The 6675-nt window shown below is 53.7% G+C and overlaps 1 long non-coding RNA gene across 1 annotated transcript in view; it reads left to right on the top strand.

The window, feature by feature from the left end:
* Positions 1–6675, top strand: part of LOC126499362 (uncharacterized) — a 49201-nt gene that overhangs the window by 987 nt on the left and 41539 nt on the right. The gene's annotated exons all lie outside the window — the stretch shown is intronic.

Here is a 6675-nt window from a genome sequence, read left to right as displayed (position 1 = left end):
CACATTTTGTACCCAGTGTGTGTATGGTTAACCTAAACCAACAGGTAAACGTTTGACGTATGTAACAGCTTTAGAAACCTCCAAGGAACAAGGGGGTGATATGAAAAACAAAAGGGCCCCAGAAGGTGCTATGCCTGGGGTTTTGTGTGGTGTGTGTGTGTGTATGTGTGTGTGTGTATGTAGAATAGGGGAGGGGTGGAGGTGACTCATTTTAGTTGATATCCCCACCAAACAGCCTTCACTCGAAATATTTCACAAGTGTTATCTCTGCTATGTAAGGGGGAGTTTGGGGAAGGTTGGGAAGGGGACTGTACCCAAGCCTCGCCCACTCACGGCCTAGCAAAGCATGGTGGGGGCAGCCTTGACTGTGGGCTCCCCACCCTTAGTCCTTGGGCACTGCCTGTTCCCTGCCTTGCCACTCCTACAATCCTACACCCAAGAGTGCCCAGCACTGCCCGGTTCTGGATAACTCTGTCCCACCCCGAGAACAACCAACCGGCTGTGTGACCTTGGGTAAGGCACTTCCTCAGTCACCTTCCCTGCAACCCTCACTTGCTGTGACTGACAGGGTGGGTCCCTGTCTAAAGGATGCCTGCCATCTCCCCTGTGCTGCCTGGGCTGTGGTGGCAGCCTGCCCCTACTCCTCGCACAGGCTCGTGGCTCCCACCCCCAAGTCTCACCCTTTTCCCACCCTCCTCTGACTCCCCACCCCTGTCTGGAGCTGGGAGAGGAACTTGGTACAGAGTGTGAGCGGGGATGGTAGGCTTCCTGTGGCTGCCAGGGGACAGGGGCTTTCTGTGTGGTGCCAGGGCTGTGGGAGGAGGGGGGAGGCTTCTCTGCTGTCTTCCCGCCCCTCTGCAGTGCTCCCAGCTCTCAGGAAGGCTGGTACAGTTTGTTACACTGGGGCCGGAATGTACCGTGTGTTTCAAATGGCCTCTGTCCAGTCCTACACTGGCTGTTTCTTATTTATACTCCTCCAGCAGTGGCATCCTGCTGTCCAGCACCAGCGGCTCTCATCTGCCCACCTCCTCCTCCCCCCCAGTATCCCCCAAGGCTCACAGAGTCAGTCTCCAGTCCCCACAGCCCATGGAGCAGTGGGGAGCCCAGTGAGTTCATCCTGGAGGGTGAAGGCAAACTCCAGAAGGGTTCAGGAAGCCCCCAGTTCATGTTCATTCTCTCTCGGTCTTCCTCCCCTCCCTTCCCTACCCCTCCCCTCCCCTCTTCTCCTCTCCCTTCCCTTCCCCTTCCCTCCTCTCCTCTCCCTTCCCCTCCCCTCCCCTCCTCTCCAGCTTCTCTGTGTTTGAGGTCAACTCCATCCCTCTCTTTTGATTCCCGTATTTGTTTCTTGTACCTCAGCAATAACCCTGAACCCGGCTGGACAAGTGAGGTTGACACCCTGAATCTGGACTGTTCAAGCATCTGCCCTAGCAGTCACAGGGCACAGGCAGAGGTGGGGGCCTAGGGAGGGCAGAGATCCACACCAGGATCTCAATGCCTGGACTCAGTCCCTACCCAAGATGCAAAATGGAACTGGACATACTATTTGTTTATAGACGTGTCACGCAATATATCCCAGGCTGGCCTTGAATTCATGACCCTCCTGTCACAACCCTCTGCGCACAGCATCGGTGACACTGGCCTGTGGGACAGGATGAATTGACCCATTTGCAAGGTCCCCATGACACCATCACCAGAAGATTTGCAGTGTCAGGCTTGCCTGTCATGGCTCCCAGCTTGGGACAGTTGAACTATCTGTTGTTACCTCCTTCACTCTCAGAGGTAAATGGCCTGATAAGACAGGGCTGTAGCCCAGGCTAGCCTTAAATTCTCTGTAAAACTGAGGAGAACCATGAACTCTTGATCCTCCTGCCTCTGTCGTCTGAGTGCTGGGTTGGGCTACTTTGCTCAGCTCACAGCAGCGTGGTCCATAACATAGTCTCACTGTCCACAGCAGGGTTTCAGGGAAGAATCTAGACGTTGGCTCTGACTGTCACCACGTGGCAGTCCTAACTCAGTGTGAGCCCCCTCCGAGAGGGCTGTTAGCCCTGCATCTTGGGAAACAGACCAGGGTAGCTAAAGTGCTCGCTCAAGGTCAAGGTGCCTGGCTTCCTGTCACAGGGCTCCTCTGAGCTGAGAGATGAAGAAACTTCCAGGATGTCCTATATCCGGTGGTGTGTATGGCCTTTCATAGAGCCCTGTCACCCCAGGAGAGGAGAGAATCACAGCTCCACAGGGCCTGCCCACGCTACTCTTCCACCCCAGCGGATGGAGTAGAGACACCAAATAGCCCCTGTGTGGTTCCTCTGTGCTGGTTCCTGGCTTCCTGTCCTCGGTGGCTCTCTGGGGGACACTGTGTTCTAGGCAGCATTTTCTTCCCCTAAGTTTACTCTTCTTCCTCTTTTTCCATTCTCGCTCACTCAGAGTTCTGTTTATACAGTTCTTATCTGCCGGTCGTATTTTTTAAGATACTACATTTTGTGTGTGTGTGTGTGTGTGTGAGAGAGAGAGAGAGAGAGAGAGAGAGAGAGAGAGAGAGAGAGAGAGAGGAGAGAGTCAGTGCACATTGACAGAGGACTGCACTGCTTAGGGAGTCAGCTCTCTCCCTCCACCACATGGGCCCTGGGATTGAACTCAGGTCAGTAAGGCTTGGAGGCAGGCCCTTTACCTGCTGAGCCCTCTCGCTGGCCAGATGACCCTTCCCCAAGCTTCTGCCAGAGTCAGGCTTATCAACTCAGGCCACTTCTCTGGCACCTGACAAAAGCTCTGGGACCAGACTGCAAAAGCTAGGTCTTTACTAAGTACCTCCTATGTGCAGCTGGCTTCGTGCCTTCCCCTAGAGCAGAGCTTCTCACCCTTCCCAGTGCTGCAACCCTTTGACACAGCTCCGCAGGTTGTGGTGACCACAACCATACCATTATTTTTGTTGCTACTTTATAACTGTAATTTTGCTATTGTTGTGAATCATAATGGAAATATGCGGAATAGCTGTTATGTGACCCTTGTGAAAGGGTTGTTAGATCCTTGTGGGGTCGTGAACCACAGGTTGAGAACCACTGCCCTGGAGACATGGATGCTGGTGGTTGTTCTCAAGAACACTGAATAACTTGGGGAAAAAATGCATAAAACCATATCATCCTAAAGCCTTGAGAACTCAGGGACCTGGGTGTGGCCAGAGCAGAAGGTTCTGGCAAGTTCCCTTTGGAGGAAGTAAATCTTCTTAAGTCTGCAGAGAGCTGGCTAGGCACAGTAGCATGCAAATTGTTCCAGGTACAAGGGACAGAGGGCATGAGACAGTCCTGTGCTGTGTGGCAGGCACCAGGCACTGTTTGGTCTGGCTGGACACAGAGTGCAGGTTGAGGAGGCCAGGGGGATGAGGCCAGAGGCAGGCAGGCCCAGATGGTGCAGTACCTTGTGTTCCAGCAAAGGGCTGACCTTTATCCTGGAGCAGCCGGAAGCTCAGACAGCCTCCCGGCTCCCTGTACCCGGGGAGCTTCAGGGCTGGGTGAGGGCCAGGCCCAGAGTGTTCTCCAGGCCTCTATTAAGGAACATTTACTGCCCTTTGGCTCAGGGAGGCCTGTGGGAGAATCAGTCACTTAAACACAACGTCATTTGCAAGACTAGCTGTTCATTCATTCAGAAGTGCTCAGAGGCCACTCAGATGCTTAGCAAACTCCAAATGTAGCCAGGGCTGGGTCAGCTCTCAAGAAACTTACATCCTGGGTGGTTAGGGCCATAAACAAGCAGGCAAATGAAGCAAATTAGCAGATAATGTGGGGCCATAAGTGCTCAGGAGACGTGAACATGGAGACAGCTGAGCGGGTGCAGGTCCAGCAGGGAGGGCTGGGAGCCCAGGAGTCCTGCGGATATCTGGAGGCCCAGGACTCCCCTCAAAGGGAACAGCACTTTTGAAGGTCCCAAGGTTGAAGAACTTGGTGTTTTCTAGCATACAGAAACGGCAAATCAAACGAGCGGTGGTGGCACACACCTTTAATCCCAGCACTCAGGAGGCAGAGGCAGGCGGATCTCTGTGAGTTCGAGGCCAGCCTGGTCTACAAGAGCTAGTTCCAGGACAGGTTCTAAAGCTACAGAGAAACCCTGTCTCGAAAAACAAAAAACAAAACAAACAAACAACCCCCCCCCAAAAAAACCAAAATAAACAAAAAAAGGCAAGTCCAGCGTACAGCTCTCCAGAATATTGTGAAAGATTAGATCCATTTTGTAGAGATGGAAACTGAGGCTCAGAGTGATTGAGGATCTCTGGCCAAGAATCACAGCTGGAGGTGGGGCGTGGTGGCCTGTGCCTTAATCCCAGCACTTAGGAGGCAGAAGCAGGAGGATCTGTCTGAGTGCAAGATTAGCCTGGTTTACATAATGAGTTTCAGGACAGCTAGGGCTATAGCGAGACCCTGTCTCAAAATCCATCAATCATAACTTGTGACTATAAAGTCTTTTTTGTTTGTGGTGTGTGTGTGTGTGTGTGTGTGTGTGTGTGTGTGTGTTTTCTACCAAGTATCAGGAGCGGTGCTCATCTGTCCTGAATTAGCCAGGGAAGTCCCCTCTGAAACCCTTTCTCGTGTCCCCTGAATAGTTCTCTGAATACAGTTTCTCACGTTCCCAAGAGCCGTCTCCTGCACGTTCTGCACGTAGGGTACAGACGTGTGGCCATCCTAAGTCTGTTCCTGCTCTGACAGTTAAGAGAGTAAGGGTCCATCTAGGGCTTGCCGAGGTGGGGAGAAATTGTTCATGCAGGAGTCCTGGAGGGCCTGGAGCTGTGTTACTTTGTTATAAGGAGGTCAAATGCAGACCAGTCCTGTCCCAAGAAGCCCTGAAGCCAAGTCAGAGAGGACCTGAGAGAAAAGCCTTCCCTTCCCATCTCGGTTCCCTTCCTTGTTCTTGCTCATCTTTCTCTCCCCTCTCTCCTCTCCCCCACCCCTTCCTCTCCTCCTCTCCCCCACCCTGTCCTCTCTTCCTCTCTCCCACCCCTTCCTCTCCTCCTCTCCCCCACCCCGTTCCTGCCTCTCCCCTTCCCTTTCCTCTCCCCTCTCCTCTATTTCTCTCCTCCATTCTGCTCCTCTCTTCTTCCTTCCTTACCCTCCTCTCCACTTCCCTACCCCCATCTCTCTGTCCTCTCCTCCTCCCCTCCCCTTCCCTCTCCTTTTCCCCCTCTCCTCCCCATTACTCCCCTCCCTCCCTCTCTGTCTGCACTGTTGGGATCCCACACTGACACATCTTGTACTTCCCGTTTCCAGGGAAATTCCTTGCCCACTCCACCACACCCGCCCTCGAGGACCTGCCCATCTCTTTGGGCAGAGCAGAAGCCAGACAGGGACCTGGATTGTGAGGCGACACCCCCTGTTGGGTGTGTGCCAGGAGCCTTCCAGGGGCAAGACAGCCCCCCTACTCCCCGAGCCTGGCTTGGGTTACAGGGACTGAGTGCTTCTGAGAAGAGGTGGGGACCCCGTGGAGTAGTAACTATGGCCCCTCTAGCTGCAGTTAGTAGGACAGAGACCCCTCCCCAACTGGTCCTCTGACTTCTGTTTCCAGCCCAGGCTGCTGGGAGGCCCTGTCACCACAGCACACTGGCACACAGACACGCCAGCCCCTCCCAGGCACCCTGAGAGGACCGGCTGCAACTGCCCCCCCCCCCCGCCAGGGTCACAGAACCTCAGCAGGCCCTCCACCCCTGCCCGCGCCCCAACTGCTGAGCTGCTTGGAGGTTTCAAGCAAAACAGCGCTAAGTTGGGGGGCCTCAGCACAGGCCCGGGGTTATTTTTAGCAGGGATTGGAGAAAGGCCCTTTTCTGCTTGACTTTCACTGAGCTCCACCCTCAACCCCCAGCCCAAGACTTGGGCCTGAGAAGGCCGGCTGGGAAACCCCCTCCCAGGAAGAGGAAACTGGGGCATTCTGCTGTGCAGCTAGTTCTTCAGGACAGGAGTGCCAGGCGGGCGTGGGGGTGCACCGATGGGGAAGCTCCTGCTCATTCCTGGTCTTTGGGTCTCATACATTTGGGGAGCAAAGAGGACTCTGTGTCAAGGTTCAGGATGCCCAGCTTTGGAAGCTGGAACCCCAAGGAATCAGTTGGTTGTTGTCATAGACTTCTGGAAGTTTCCACAGAGGTTAACTTTATGGTTTTGTTGCTGTTGTTATTTTTGTTTCAATTTTTTTGCTATAGGGTCTCACTAGCCCTGGCTGGCCTGCCTGGAGCAGGCTGTGTAGACCAGACTAGCCATGAAATTATGGGGATCTGCCTGCCTCTGACTCTTGAGTGCTGAGATCAAAGGTGTGTGCCACCACACCCAGCCTTTTGCAGAATTTTCTTGAAATTACATCTTGCTAGTGAGGTGTTTCAGTGTGTAAAGGTTCTTGCTGCCTAGCTTGATAGCCTAAATTCAACCTCTGTGACCCACATGGTGGGATGAGAGAACTGATTCCCGAAGGTTCTCTTTGATCTAAACATTGATGCACAGGCACACACGCACACACACGTGACCCAGACAGACTCACAGACACACAGGTAGACACAGACAGACAGACACACACATCCAGACACACACGCGCGTGACACAGACACATGCAGACACAGACAGGCACACACGCACACACACGTGACACAGACAGACTCACAGACACACAGGTAGACACACACAGACACAGACAGACACACACAGATACACA

Source organism: Alexandromys fortis, unplaced genomic scaffold, assembly GCF_014885135.2.
Source record: "Alexandromys fortis isolate MF-2015 unplaced genomic scaffold, M_Fortis_MF-2015_v1.1 scaffold_9, whole genome shotgun sequence".
NCBI classification, from domain to species: Eukaryota; Metazoa; Chordata; class Mammalia; order Rodentia; family Cricetidae; genus Alexandromys; species Alexandromys fortis.
Note: the sequence above shows the minus strand (reverse complement) of the source record. Positions and strands in the feature narration are given on the sequence as shown.